The sequence below is a fragment of the Coregonus lavaretus genome, assembly GCF_964263955.1.
Source record: "Coregonus lavaretus genome assembly, chromosome: 37".
Classification (NCBI taxonomy): Eukaryota; Metazoa; Chordata; class Actinopteri; order Salmoniformes; family Salmonidae; genus Coregonus; species Coregonus lavaretus.
Window position 1 is genome coordinate 18695365 of NC_140024.1, and position 16657 is coordinate 18712021.

The window sequence follows — 16657 nt, forward strand, 5'->3', positions numbered from 1 at the left end:
CTGCATGGGTGAAAAACAATCCTCCGGCTCGTTCCTCTGTTAGGGTGAAGTTGATCTCGTAATGGTATTTTGTTTTGAACAGTTGCTGTTAGTTGGGAGTGCAAGTTCCCTCATAAGGTAAGGTGGCACCGGAGCCCAATGGAAGTCTAAATGGCACATTTATAATTAGACTGCCAATTCAGCACATTGTCCTGATTGCTATACAGGGACACTCGGCACTGTCTGGCTGCTCAATAGGAGATAGTTTTTCCTCTGACGGACAGTTTAACACTGCCTGTGACAAATTAGTGAGGAGTTCTGTTGATGGTTCACTGCACGGTTGTTTCAACTCGTATTTTATCAGGGAAATAAAAAATTACTCCGCGATTGCCAGGTTCCTTTTCTCTCGGTTTCTGCACATCTTTGTTTATTTTATACGCACTGTAAATACTCTAAAAGAAACGTCGCTCCACACAGCAATAAATTGGATGAAAGGAATATTACAATATAATATGAATAACATGGTAGATGTAATCGATTTTTATAATTGAAACGTACCTACATTGTTATACACATGCATAGCCTACAGATAATATTTGAATTTGACCTCTTGCTCTGTGCGTTGCGCATTGATTGCCTTGTACACAATGCTGTTATTGAAATCAAAGGTTATATTGATTAGGCCTATATTATCCAGAATGTTGGATTATTTGTTTCACTTTTAATACGATGATGAAAGTTGATTTAAATGTTTTATTATCCATTTTGGGGATTATTTAGCAAAATATGTATAGTTGCATTTTGATTCAGATTTATGGTTTGAAATCTCACCTATTGTAACATTTCATATATTTCTTACTGTTTCCTTTTCAGAACTATCTGCACGTGGACTTCAGAGGAACTTGTTGTTTTGCGAGAGAGAAAAACATTTCCGAACTGGATCCGGGCATAAAGATATCGACTCCCTGACGCATATGGTGCCAGTAAGTTTAGAGATTTGGAAGTGCATTTTGACATACCGAAACCGCATGCTTCACAGCCTGTGCTCAGCGCTCTTTCACGGTGTCTCTCTTGTTTAAATAGATCCCCCATTCAATCCCAGATCAATAGAGTTGCATGTTGCGAGACGAACTTTGGAATTGGAAACTCATTATCTGTCATTAAACGACCGCGAATGATGAGCAAAACATTAACAATATTTTTTATTATTAGAACAAATGTTATCCTATTTAGTAGCCTAATGGTGTTACATACGTTTACGTTTTATGAATGTATTGTTTTCCTGAGGGTTGTATTAAACTAATTGCTTTTGATGAGACAGTGCAGAAATATTGTAATTATTGACAGCGCAATCTAGACCTGCAATGTGAGTTTATAACACACTTGGCCACAATAATTATCATATTATGAAAAATATGTGTGAGCACAAAACATATGCTATGCTTGATTTTAGTTAGTGAGTCTATGGAAAGACTGTGGTTTTAGATCTCAGCAAGACAACATGCAGAAGGGGATGCGTTTTATTCCATACCAGGATATTGTTAGTTTAAAGAGTATGTTGTAATATATATTTTGTCAATTATTTTGTGCTTTGCATATCATGCACAGCAATTAGCTTCATGAGACTGGGTAGGCCAGTGTGGGGTCAGTAGCCTACCATGTCTGTTTAATTGAATGTTAATGTGCTCTCTAAGGAGGCAGGGTGTAGACCAGGCATTACAGTGCTGTGTCAATTTAAAACTGAGGCATTAAATTAACTTTGAATAATTCCCTTTCAATTACATGATGTGAGCTGGTCCTTGGACTGTTGTCTCAAAGGGGCATCTTGCCTACTGTGGAATACATTACTACTGTTATCACATAATGTTTTAGTTCAACACTCTATTTAGTATGTGTGTGTGTGTCTGTATGTGAGAGTGTGTGTGTGTGCACGCATGTATCATGTACCGTATGGACAGAATGTTGAATGTATGTAGGTCTATGCACATATACGCAGTATTTGACATTGATGACTTATGGGTTTGGTCATTTGAAAATATTTTATAATGATTTGAAAACATTTACATATGTCTTTCTTTTATGTTTTTGGTATGTGCATTTTGCATCAATGGTTGCTTTTATTGAGTCTGATCTGCACCACTTCATGTTAACTGCTACATCAGTGCCACTCCATAATAGCCTCAGAGACAATTATTATAGGACATAATAAATATGTATGGGATGTTTCTGTGCTTCAGTAGTTTGAAATATTCATTGACAATGAAGACTGAAATAAGAAAATAAGAATAAGAAATAGTGATTGAAAGTGTAGTGTGGTTCTGTCTGTGGATTATTTTAGCCCTTGCTGTAAAGGCTTCAGCTGGTTTCATTAGTGCTGATGCTTTAGATAGAGTTGTGCATCCTAGAACCATGAGATAAAGTAAATGGAATTGTTGGTTTAATTTGATGGCCTTTGTTTATCCGTAGCTAATTCCCTTGCCAAACTGAATTCCTTGCCCTCAAAATGATATTATGACCTGCATATTGCTATTGCTCTAATAGCACGAGAAAGAACAACTTTCCAAGTTCAATAAAATAACTTGCTTTTATAAATAGCCTACATTATGTAGAGTACTTTACAGCAACTTTATGAATTTGATAAGTTGAGCTATATTGGTCCTCTGTAGCTCAGCTGGTAGAGCACGGCGCTTGTAACGCCAAGGTAGTGGGTTCGATCCCCGGGACCACCCATACACAAAAATGTATGCACGCATGACTGTAAGTCGCTTTGGATAAAAGCGTCTGCTAAATGGCATATTATTATTATTATTATTATATTGGATATTTAAGTTTTGCCAAATGATTATGGGTTAATGATACGAGTGCGTTCGTGGCACACATTTACGTTAACGTCATTTAGCAGACGCTCTTATCCAGAGCGAGTGCATACATTTTTCATACTGGCCCCCCGTGGGAATCGAACCCACAACCCTGGCATTGCAAGCGCCATGCTCTACCAACTGAGCTACAGGAGGCACGTCTGTTCCTTCTTGTTGTACCCCAGACACTGTGTTGTGCTTGGCTTGTGATTGTCTGTCAGGGGTCACTGGATCAGGTCATCCATGACACATGCAATCTTGACTTAAGTCTCTATTTTTTTAACTTTCTGTTTTACATTGGAGATTTTGAATCAGTCAGTGCGATAGTAATGGTTGCCGAAGTCACAGTATGAATAATGAGAGAGATGTTGGTCCTTGGATGCAGGCTGGCAGGGAAAGAAAACAGGAGGTAGTTGAGTTGAGGCTTGCTCAGGTACTAGTCCTCCTCTCCTCTCCTCTCCTCTCCTCTCCTCTCCTCTCCTCTCCTCTCCTCTCCTCTCCTCTCCTCTCCTCTCCTCTCCTCTCCTCTCCTCTCCTCTCCTCTCCTCTCCTCTCCTCTCCTCTCCTCTCCTCTCCTCTCCTCTCCTCTCCTCTCCTCTCCTCTCCTCTCCTCTCCTCTCCTCTCCTCTCCTCTCCTCTCCTCTCCTCTCCTCTTCATGTCTGAGGGGGAGTGGAGTGGCAGGCGAGGCCTAATGATAAACAAGATGAGAGAAGCAGGTAAACAACATCAGGCCTGGTAAAGGTAGGGCGTGTGGCAGCAGAAGGGAGAGGATTTCTGGGGATAATAAATGTGGCAGCGCATGTTGTGACATCTGTCTTTATAAGTGTTAGCTAATTTGCAGCAGAATATTTCAACAATGATCAAAACCGATGGCAACATGTTTATTACAAGAGTCTTTCTTTTGTAGTTTTCTTCTTCAAGTTCACCATTATGATCTTCTTGTATGACACAATTAAAAAAAGATGCTCTTTACAGCACATTAATGCACAATGATTTTAATTCTCATTATGCAAACTGTGAATGCAGTTTTAATAAATGAAGTGAAGACATGAAAATGATTTTCAAGGAATTCTCACATCTTTTTATGCCCTTTCTGGCTCAAGGTGAACACATCTCAAGGACCTTTTCATTTCCAACTTTGACAGTCTGGAGAGGGTCCAGGCACCATCTCTGAATGTAATGGTTTTGTTCCCAGAGAAAATGTAGGCCTCTCAGTCCAAACCATTCTCACCACTCGTGGGTGATGGGTGAGTCTTGAAATATTGATGAAATCAATGGTTCCAGTGAGACATCAGCATCAGACAATGGGGGCATCCAGAGGCTAGCTATCTAACTGTACAGACACAGATGATTTTCAAGTCTTGAAGATGGATACTGTAGATGAATGATTAGACACATGGTCTTGGTGAGATGCGTAAGTCCTCATACTTAGTTATCATCAGATGTAAGAATTTCTTTCAGAATTTTAAGTGAAAATTAACTAGGCTATACTTATCTGGGGTTTAACTACACTCCCAAATTGCAGTCTTGCTTTAGATTAGAATAAAGGATTCTGAATCTACTGTGCATCGGGACATGTCATTGCAGTTGTATGTGTTTTAGTTGCAGTCCAAGCTAAATTGTTTTCTTTACTAAGGCTTTCATTGTTTTCTTCTTAGTAACTTTGATTACTCCAGATTACTTCTGCTTTGAGATTACATAAAATACATACAATTACCTTAAATTAAATAGGTTGAGTGCATCCGTTTCTTTAAATTGAAAACCATCAGCAACTGCCCCCCATTACATGTTGAAAACCAAGGTACAGTACCAGAGAGAGATAGAGAGAGAGAGAGAGAGAGAGACAGACAGAGACAGAGACAGAGAGAGAGAGAGAGACAGAGAGAGAGAGAGAGAGAGAGAGAGAGAGAGAGAGAGAGAGAGAGAGAGAGAGAGAGAGAGAGACAGAGTTCTGATTTAAAAATCAGCATAGTATTTTACACTGGTATAAATAAAGCTAAACCAATGTACATTTTTAAGCAATTGTATCGCTTCACATTAACAATATAATTGAATAACTCACCAAAGTGGTACAATTTGAACTGTTTCATTCACTCACCCACTGAATATGTTTCACATTTGGACTGCAAAATAATTGGACAGTTTCTTTTAATCCAAAGCATAGTTGTGCATAATTAAGTTAGACTTCAAAATGCAACAGTGCCGGCTATGGTAAATAGCCTCTGTTGAATTCTCTCTCTCTTTTAAAAATCACACATTAATATGTAGAATTAATTGGAGGAGCCTTGGTGGCCGTGTGTTTTTGACACGGGGCTTTTTCTGTAGGGGACGGTAATCAGTAGCACTGTCAGCTGGAGGAATTAGGACAGCTCATTGTTTCTAGGAATCACATGAAGATTTGCACAGTCCATGTGTGAAGATGGCTGGCTCTATTTCCATATCAAAGAGGCCCACAGTGCTGCCTGTAATTAAAATGCAGTGGTTTTGGGAGTCCTTGCTCGGCGCGCAGTTAGCACAGTACACTGAAGCAGCTGAGTGTTGTCGGCTTTCCCGAGCAGTGTGCAAGCGGTCGACTCCTGCATGCTTCTCTCAATACAACTATAATTTTGTTCAAATGTGAATGCCAGTCCACGCTCCTTTTGTGGAGAGTTTAGTTTTCTTTTTCTAGCTTCTCGTTGTGGCTGTCTGTTTTATTTTAGCCCTCAGAATAGACATGACTTAGTGTACGTTGTTGTCATGTCAACCGGTGACATTGACAGTGATATTTCATATTCAATATGCACTGTATTCATTGGCAGTATTTATTCATAACCTTTATTGTGGAAAGGCAATGGAATCCCACTCTTGCGTTCCATGATTTGCATGACTTGCTATTAGTTAGTGACCTTGTTGCAGATTTCTCAAAACGGGGCCGGGGTCAACAGTTCGTTATTGGATTGTTCGACAGTGTATTGTGGTCCCTGTCCTTCCTGAATTGGAGAAGATCTGAGGTTGGGTCTTGTGAGAGAACGAGGGAAGAGAGATTACTGCGATGTGGGCCTCTACGCTGCTCGAACACAAAGACCTCAGAACAACCCTTTCCTTGTGATCCCCCCATTGTGTTTGGATCAGGCCTTCCCTTGGGCTGGCCGCTGCCAAGGACTTAGCACAAAAGGACACTATGGAAATATCAAACTGGAAACCAACATGGGCAGCTCTCTGGGTGAGAGTGAGGTACCAGGAAGAAAACTTTGTATGCCCGTCACCCTGTTCTAATTCGAATGTATCACATTCAGGATGCATTTTGTCCATTGATATTAGCATTTACAAGGAGGATTGGTGACACTAGTAATTAGGAAAACCCGACTGGATAAACCTACTGGGAATGATGTAAGCCCCATGAATAGTCTTACTTGGAAATATAAAATAGGAATTTCCCTTTCCTCTTGAAATATTTTATGCATAGGTTCGTAATGAGCTGAAATTGGAGCATCCTGTCCTACTTCAGGATTTTGGCATTTTTATGTCTCTGTGTCCAGTATGAAGGAAGTTAGAAGTAGCATGCTAGCAGACACCCATAGACTTCTAGTCAATGCGCTAATGCTAGTTAGCATTGGTTCAAGAAACGACCTCTAACTTCCTTCATACTGGACACAGAGACATAGAAATGGTGTCCACGAGTTCATCTGACTCTGGGGAAGTATATAAATGGCCTCATTGCCAAAATCCCGAAGTATCCCTTTAACATTAGAGCATATGCAGTAAGGTAACCATGCTTTATGGAGAACCACACGTGTCATATTTCATCTTTGATAATTCAGCCTATTTGATTCCAAAAAATTATTGATCCTCTTGCATCTGCCTATGTGTATTCCACAGTGAAGCTGTGGAATGCACACAGGTCCCTGTTCACTGGTCCCTGTTCACTGCAAATAAACAGAGGTTAGACATTAGCCAGTTGCTGGAGGCTGACAGCTAGCCTGGTATCTGCCAGCTCCATCTGATATGAGATGTAAAATATGCTCCATGGTTGTGACTAAGCGGGCCTATCTGTGCTGCGCTGCTCCCCGCTCTCCGCTCCGGAGTAAAGGATGCTGGGAGCAGTTTAGTTGGCACATGATGCTCAGCACCACTGATGCTGTATAGTACTAGGACTCTATTTGTTTTTAAGGCCCTCTACTGCCATCCACATCTTTATACGTTGCAAAACTGTCACCAAATGATAGATCACAAAGTTTACTGTGCCGAGTAGTGACACGAGGTCACTAATTGATCAGATATGATTTGGCACATTGATTTACAAGGCAACACCCGAGCTTTGACTGTGTGGAGTATCAGCCCATATTAAACATCTAGCCCCTCCACGTGTCACTGAAGAATTACGTAAATGCAAAATAAAGTCCTGGGGCCTCATTTATCAATCATGCGTAGGCACAAATCTGTGCGTAAATCATGCGTGGGATTATTTCCATGCAAAGTATGAGATTGATCAATATGAACTTTTGATTGAGAGTTTGCGTAAATTTAGACACAGCCATGACCATGCGTACGCACAGTGCAAAGTGGTGGAATAAGGGAACTGCTTACCAAGGGTAGAATGGGAGAAATATATGTTGAACATTTCTGAAATTGTGAGAGTAATAATTAAATCATTTTTAGATTTAATCGTATTTCCAATGTGAATTCATGCAACATATCTTGACAGACTATATATAATTTAACCACATCAGTGCATTTGTTACGATAATCATCCATATAAAGTACAGTAATTTTTTAAATTAGAGGTACGTTTGTGAAAGTGAAACCATTGTTGAAATACTACTAAAGACTGAGATAATGGGAAATCAAATTAGAGATGGCTGATCTTGCTCTGTTGGAAGATTTGGCACACGCTTCATTTTGCAGAGAGCATGTTTTTAGTATAGATATTGTATAGATATCGTTTCCCAAAACCAAACATATAGGATCTTTGCGAGGATTTAAGGCCTACTTTAGAAAGGCAAACGCATGCCATTCCGGTGCACATCCAAGTGCTATCAACCCTCTGGTTTTTGGCAATGGGCACTTTTCAGCGGGAGCTTGCCGATCGGCATCTCACATCCCTCGATGAGCCAATGTTTTGGATGCAATCATCAGCAAAACGAACTGTAACATACAATTTCCATACATCATCACACAACCGGTTGAAGTCAAGAGGGGTTTCTTTGCCATCAATGGGTTCCCAAATATGAACAGAGCAATAGATGGCACCCACATCGCCATAAAAGCACCATCCCAAAACGAGTTCAACTATGTGAACAGAAAAGGCTTCCACTCTTAATGTGCAGGTGATAGGTTATGTAATGCGCAAAAAACGCTGCTGAATGTAGTGGCCAGGTGGAACGCACGACTCGTTCATTCTGCAGAACAGCAATGTTGGCCTACATGCCTACAGAAGAGAGCTGTTGCGGATGGATTGCTTATTGGTGAGTGTTGCCTACTCATTTGAAGTATATTTGCCATTGCTAAAGCAACTTGAATTGTCCTAATGGTCCTCTCTTTGTAGCTTTGTTTTTATTTTTACTGATCAAGCCACAGCTGAGCGAGCCAAATATAACATTTTGTCACCTCTATTTAAGTCTCTGAAAAGTAATATTTTTCGTAGCTTTTTTTGGTTGTGCCGTTGTATTTCATTGTACAGCGTTATATATTCCCCACATGTTTTAAAGGGATGATTTTGACCATATATAGTTAATTAGGAGCGTTTCGCAATGCAAATAGCCAAGGTTGTGCACGAGCACTGAGGCTGAGAACAATTGGTATTTATCAATGGTAATCTCCTACCGGTGTGCGTATGGCGCTCGTAGGATTGTTTGATAAATCACACGTTTACTATGCGTACGAACATTCTAAATTCTACGCAATATGAATAAATGAGGCCCCAGAAATCTGAGACATCAACGCATGCATGTTCTCCTTTCTCCAAAGTTGACTGTGTATGGATGGCGTAATCTCTCAGGTCTTTTAAAGGATCTCTTTTTCTAAGGATAGATGCTAACATTTACATAGACCCATAGACCCATAGATATGGACCTAGTGGCAAGGTCTAGTACTGATCAATTGCTCACAAATGGAATAGGCAATCTAAAAACAGCCTGGAAAATTATTTGGAAAAGCTGGGATGTATTGAGCCAAAGTCAAGATTCCCTACACTTTTTGTGTGGAAACTGGGAATACATAACGCCAAAAATAAATGAAAGTGACAAAAGGAGGGGGAGCGATGGAATGGCTCTTGTGGCTGGCGTTCTGATGAAGTTAACCAAAATGTCTCCCCTGCTCCAAACCCAGGTCTTTTGTTTCCTTCTTCCATGATTATTTACAGTGACTTGGGTTTTTTACAGGGCTTTGCCCTCGATGTGCGTCATGAGAAAATGGCTTCAGCAGACTCAACCACAAGCTCTCTCTCTCTTTCGCCTTCACTGAGAAAATTACAATGTAGTTATTGCATCATATATAATTTACTCATACCTATGTTCAGAGAGAAAGAGAGGGAGCAAGAGAGAGAGACAGAGGCAGAGAGAGAAGAGAGGGACAGAGAAAGAGAGGGACAGAGAAAGAGAGGCCCTCGTAGTGTGGAGTGGTGAGGAGACGAGAGACGGAGGCTGAGAGCAGCTTGTCTGAACATTCCTCATTGTGAGGACTCAGCAGATAATGATGCTAGTGTTCGTCTAAGGCAATGTACTCTGTGACGCCCCAGACCTCTCTGATACTGTGTAAGTGGACTGAACTGGGTCTCCTGCTACTGTAGCAGATTGAACTGGAGTAGTTTTGAGAAGGACAATGCTGGTCAACCCTCCTCTCCAACAGTAGGCTGTATAAAAACTGTATTTGGCTGCTTGAGTGAGTACTCACAGTTTAAAGCTGAGTGTTAGAAATGTTTTTGTGTTAGATGGAAGTAATGCTAATCAGTATAGAGAGCTGTGGTTGGTTGAGACCTCTACTGAGTCCATCTCTCTCAGAGCTACAGCTTATCTACTAGGGGCCTCTCTAGAATGGAGAGTTTGTGTCAATACAGTATATAAATAAATATCCTAAAAATGTGTTCCACATGACAAAGTCCTACTACCTCAACAGTCAGTTGGCATAGCAGGAGATGTTATATTCTTCTCTCTCTCTCTCTCTCTCTCTCTCTCTCTCTCTCTCTCTCTCTCTCTCTCTCTCTCTCTCTCTCTCTCTCTCTCTCTCTCTCTCTCTCTCTCTCTCTCTCTCTCTCTCTCTCTCTCTCTCTCTCTCTCTCTCTCTGCCAGCACATATTAACCACAGCACAGTATAAACACTATGTCGGAAAATATGAACATTTAGCTTCGACCCAAGTGGAAAACAAATCGAAATTGAATTAAAACTCATCCACTCTCTCATTAGTGAGTCAGGGAAGAAAATGCTTTCTTTAGAAACAAAAGTATCAGAGCAGTCAGTTTGTTTAAGACATGCTCAAAGAGGCAATTTTTACTCCAAATTGGCAATGCAAAAACAGAATGGAGTTGGGCAGAGAAACAGAGTGAAGTGACTAATGTTTCTGTTAGCTTTCACCACACTTGTCCATACACACAGTGCAGATATAGTGCTCACTCTGAGGAAAACCCAGACTGCTCCGTGCCAGAAGCATAAATGCAAAGAGAGTAGTCTTCGATAATCATTTTTTTGAATGGGACTTAAAAAAGAGAAATCTGCTGAAATGAAGGAGAAAGCTTGTGGTTTGACCCTGCTGTGCATTTCCCATGAGCCTCTTTGACAATCTGAGATGATAGCCACTCTGGCACACGCTACATGCTACACACCCACATACAACACACACACATACAACACACACTGTTACACACACTGCCAGGCAGTAAGTGTGCAGAAACCTCTGGGAGGGGGTTGGGGAGGGATGGATGGATGGGGAGGGTGGCTGACGAGAAGGTTGCACGAGAGGGAGGGAAGGTGAGGAGGGGAAACAAGGGGAGGGGGTGTCCTGGCTGAGAATCAGCAACACCAGTGCTTTTTCCACTGGACTGGATGGGCTGCAGAGGTCTACCGCCAGCTTACTGATGTTAAGGACAAACACATGCATGACTTTACTGAGACACAAACTGAAAGTATGACAGTGTTGCACTTACTCAACCCCAGAGGCAGTAGGGTTTCCCCAGTAAATAACCAATCATTTAGATCTCTCCTCAGTGAAAGCAAGTGGTCAATTGAATTGCGGCCACCTTATAAACACCATTGTTACACTGGAACAAACCTGCTATCATTAAGCACTTCTCATATGGAAGCAGGAGTGGTTGCTCTATACCAATTTAGAGAGAGAGACGGGGAGAGTGTTTTGTGCCTGAATGTGAATAGCGTTGGTGGAACGCACACACACACACACACACACACACACACACACACACACACACACACACACACACACACACACACACACACACACACACACACACACACACACATACACCAGGCCCTGGGTTGTGGTTGAATGTCACAGTGGAGGAACACTTTATGTCCTTGGTTAGGGGTGGGGCTGATGGTAAGCAGGGGAGGGATGTTCCTCCTCTTCCTTGGTGAAGCTACATTTATTGGTCACCATCTACAGGGTGGAGGAGTTTGGGCTGGGGCCAGCGTAGAGAGAGGCTTCTAATTAAACCGTCATCATGATCAACTTGTGGTCAGTGATCATCCCCAACGCTGGCTCTCCAAGATGAACATGGAATCACTGAGGCTTTCCTTGAAGCCTGTGTTGGACTGAATTAGAAAGGGAGAAACGAAACGGAGGAGGAAAGTGCAACAGAGTGCTATTTCTCTTCTTGGCAGGCAGAGAAAGTCCTTCTGCCATATCCACTCAGGTTTAAACAATTACCCGACATCATAAGAAACCAGAAGAACCTTAGTCTGGAATAGTCATCGCTTTTGCCTGGCCTAGCTCGGTTTCAGGCATGCCATAGCAAGCGTCACATGTTGGAGCTCTTGATAATTTCAATTAGCGGAAGGGTGTGCCTCCAGTCTCTGTATCTATGCAGCCCGGGGAGCTTTCCTTTGAGGTTGACAGCCTTTAATATAGTATTTAATGGTTTGATATGTGAGTGACACAGAGCTGCTCCAAGAGGACGGCAAAATGGTTTATTAGGGCCTAATTACAGCCCTGTGATTAAAGGGGAAGTGACTGTGATTAGGATAGTCGAGGACGATGTGGAAAATGGATGAATATTCAGAGCGGAGATGAGCAGTAACGTGTGTGTGTGTGTTTGTGTGTGTGAGAGTGTGTGTGTGTGTGTGTGTGTGTGTGTGTGAGTGTGTGTGTGTGTGTGTGTGTGTGTGTGTGTGAGTGCTTGCTTGTGCAGGAACCTGACTGACTGCTGTGTAACCACATCCTATGATATAATCTTTACAGCAGATCTCATCTGGGGGCTTTTCAGCTTTAGCTATTGGGCAGAAAATGCACACAAAGATATGTGGTGCTGCCCTGGTAATGGTAACCTTCCAGGTTCCTGGTTCCTACTGCCTGGCTCTCTCTTGGAAAGTATGCAAAAGGAGCGCTAGCTTTCCCTACGTGGAGGAATCCGTAAAGCTGATTTAGTGCTCTTACAGGCCTTGTATGTGACCTGTGATTACAAATAAAGGAAAGGATGTACTAGGGTTGAAGCTTGTTTTGGTATGCTATCAGCCCGGCATGCAGGAGTAATGCAGTGGACTTTCACAGCCAATTGAACATGAAACCGTCAGGAATGTGTAGCAAAGCCAGGTCTGCTCCGAGCTGCTAGGGGAACTTGCTAAGAATCACACATTCTTGTGAACTTCAAAGTATGCACTGTTTAAGCAAAGAGATAAATGGCCTTATTATTAGCAGTTTTCTTCAATGGGGAGATTAGTATTGGTTTCTCTTTTCTTTTCAACCTGCAAACTTCTACCACTTTCAGACGTGATATCCGCTATTTATAAACCATTTCTGGGAGTGCTCTGAGGGTATGAGATGAATGTCAAAACCTTGCGATTTTACAATTTCACAACTGACTTCATCCTTAAAATGACGGTGGCTAACCTGCCTATTACTCCCTTTGATTTCAACAGTACATGATTTTGCGCTCTGAGAGGTATTCATAATAAGCTTAAACTTCTCTGACTTTATTGCTAACGGCTCCTTATCTCCCAGCTATTCAAGAAAAATAAGTCATTTTTCCAATTTCCAACATTTTACTGTTAGGTCACAGCCTGCTCAAACCACCTTGAGGGGATTGTTGTGGCAAACAACACACAAACTCACACACACACACACGCACACAAATGCACACACATTCACGCTCACACGCACTCCCAGGAAAAATATATGAATCTTAAATAAATGTGAAATGTTACAGCTGTGGCATTCCCTTAGCCTAAACAGATGCTGCCCTAGGTGCATACTTGCCAACTGGGAGCTTTCAAAAGTCACGTCATGTCCACATTATTTAGGGGTATTATATGTTTGATCTGGAGAACTAATCTTTATTCTTCCTTTTCCTCTGATGAGATGGAAGCAACGGAAGCATGATGAGCGTGTGTTGCTCTTATTGGAACTCTGGGTATAGTGTTGTTAACGGATCGGTGTTCACGTTACATTCGCAGAAAATGTATCCCCAAAAGTGTTTTTCTTGCATCACGTCGATCATGTTCCCCACACTAAAAAGCAGAATTTTACATGTCCAGACATTCACTTTTATTTATTTACATCTCTGTTTCCTCCGAATGTACTCCTCAATGCACGCTCTGCTTGGAAATGTATATTCATATGTAATGTAAGATATATTTTATACAAATAGTGTGCGGCGAACAGTAGTGGTCACAGAGGCCTCCCTATATTTTGTTTGGAGCGTTGTCAGTTTTTCTAGGATGACAATAATGGGAACCATGTGTTTGGCCGGCTAAAGAAAATGAGCGACCTTTCATATGACCCACCTGTAGTGCTTTCAGCACCGTTAATGCTAACCTCATGTTACTATCATCAGGAGAGCCCGTCAGTGTCAGGCCCTGGGGACATGGGGAGCCTCCTCACACAGGGCCTCTGGTAGCAGCTCCTGATACACTCTACTAACCCACCAGCACGGCAGGCCTCCTGCCTAACCTAGCACAGAGTCTACACTTGACACTTACATGCGACTTCTGCTATCAGAATACGAAGTTCGCATTGAAAAGACGGGTCGCATTGTGGTCGGATTGTGTTCAGATCTGGCTGACCACTTCAGGAGGTTGTCAGGGGCACATTGTGTGCGGATTTCTCCTCAGTCTGGACGCAATCTGGCTACCGAAAGCGCATACAGTGCGCGACGTCATCAGCACTCTGCCCACAAGTCTCCAGAAAGCTTGTTTTGGGAGCGAGAGACACCTTTTTCATTAAACGTTGGAGGAAATATGTTCCTAGCGTGTGAGGAATGTGTTTGCTGGCTTCATAAATGCTAGCCAGCTATCTTATTTAGAAAAAAAATATTTTGGGGTGGGGGGGGGGTAGAGTTACGCTAACCTGCTTGCAATCCCTTTAGCTTTGCTAGCTAGCTTTCTGGCTCGTTACAGAGGTTAGCTGGCTAGTTAGCTACAGTAGTTGGCTACTGCCATCAAGTTGTTGTTGTGTTATTATCAGATTTAGCCTGTTCCACCGTTTGCAGAATGCATACTGGCATTTGAATATACCGTGAGAAAAGACAATCCGGACACGGTAGACGTGTTCAGAATTCCATAATCAGAAATCCATGATCAGAATACAAAAGCTGCATGAACTGTCAAGTCTAGACACGGCCAGAGCAGCCAGAGCAACTAACTAACAAACAAAGGGGAAAAAAACTATCACCAAACAAATATGAAGATCTCCACAATCAGCCTGAGGGCAGAAATATGCTGATGGAGAGCCTCTATCTTAGACTTGGTTCCCACTAGCATCAACCTCAGCATTCGTCAGTGTGCGGTAGTTATTTGCTGCAGGCAGGCAGGCAGCACAGAGAGTCTGGCAGTATAGTGCAGGCTCCTAGCCCTGAGCCTGGAGCCCTCCCTCCCTCCACAGAGAGCTGAGCTGCACAGCTCCCCATCTTTAACATGGCCTGTGCCATGTTGTAATGGGCTCCCAGGGCATGATTGGAATATAATAACTGTTTCACTATGTTTTGCTTACCCCCTCACTCTCCACAAATGTAAAATGTGCCCGGCTACATGGGATATATAGTAGAAGCTGTGATGTAATATGTTATTGCTGGATATGCAGACTAGGAAAATGTGGATTATTTTCCCAAAAATCTACTGGGCAGAAAGCATTATGATGTCACAAAGGCCACATTGTAGCCAGTTTGGGTGTACAGCGCTGTGTTTCCCTCTCTTTCTCTCTTGTTCTGTACATTGTCCGGCCACCTTCTGTGCTCCCTGCCCAGGCTACAGGCTTACTTCATCCCCGTTTCCTTTTCTTGTGCTGTGAATCAATGCACAATGGCCCTATAGGACCGCTTACATAATGGACAAATACAGATATCTTTACACAGACAAAGTACAGTTTGAAAGGTTTAGTAAGCTTCAATTACACTATGACATTATTATGAATTATTATTTTCACCCTGTTATGGGAATAGTGATTGTATTACAACATGGTTATACATGTTATAATAACAATGTCAACATATTTGATTGCAGGGTTTATTACAATATCCAAATATTTGTGTTTAATACAGTATAATGTGAACACACACACTCATGGTCTTTGGCTGAACCAAGTGATCTTGTGTTATCGCTCAGTGCCTTCAATTACAGTATGACCAGGAGGGCCTGTGTGTTTCTTGCCATCCTCTGTCTGAGGGCTGTGGCGGTCTGACAGGGACCATCTGATTGGCTGTGTACAATGGCAGCATCATGGGAATGGAAATGCATCCAATAGTTAAGTGAACAACCACTCATCTTCTGTTTTTCCACTAATTGAATTTGGCACTAAAATATGCTGGCAGGAGCCCCTTACCTTGTTTGACTGATTTATTGCCTGACTGGAGAGGTAATTCGACCTCCTCATTTCAAAGGCTCTTTTTGGTCCAGAAAAAGAGTGTAAAGCTCAATTAGGCTAGTGATCAGTGACTGAAACACTACATTTGTTTTCCTCTGAGGGGGAAGCAGAGCTGGGGAGTGGAGGAGAGCAACTAGAGCCCTGATCTCTTAGCTACCCTCCGTCCCCCCACCCCACCGCTGCCACGCAAAGCTACAGGGTGAGGGGAGAGAGAGAGGAGAGAGAGGGGAGAGAGAGAGAAAGGAGAGAGAGGGGGGAGAGAGCCCATGCAGTCCCTGCCATGTCACACAAGATTTGTGTCCTCCCTTTAAATAATTTCCCTCTTTAGAAGATTAAGAACGCAGAAATATTCTCAAACCGATCATTTTCCCTCCTCCCAAATGGACTCATTTGCAAACGGCACTATTAATTCAGGGTTTCAAAGAAGAGAAATGATCCCTGCGACTGTAAATAAAAACAAATATCAGAGGTTATAATGTTAATTGTTCAAATGGCTGTACATGGGCCAGTGGAACCAGCACAGAGCGTATGCACCAATCACCATCAGATTTACAGCCTAACCTACTTGGAAGGCAATATCAGTCTTACATGTTCATTGTTGTACTGTTGTTTATTCTCCATCTAGATATTGTTCTGGTATCTCAGAACACAATATACCATTCCCAGTGTACTGTATGGACACACCGTGTGAATCCTACTAATTTCAATTCCAACCTTTAATCTCAGAGAATACTGTTGTTCAACAGAGCCTTGCTTTGTAACCTGCTTCTTCTGTAATCATTATTGGTGAAGAAGTTCACCACTAGACACATTTAT

The 16657-nt window shown here is 42.1% G+C and overlaps 1 protein-coding gene across 1 annotated transcript in view; it reads left to right on the top strand.

Annotated features, from left to right (window-relative positions):
• The window catches only part of sox6 (SRY-box transcription factor 6), a 111151-nt gene that overhangs the window by 2188 nt on the left and 92306 nt on the right, over positions 1–16657 (top strand). Inside the window, 1 exon segment of the mRNA XM_084154091.1 lies at positions 853–962. The gene's annotated coding sequence lies outside the window, so the exon portion shown is untranslated.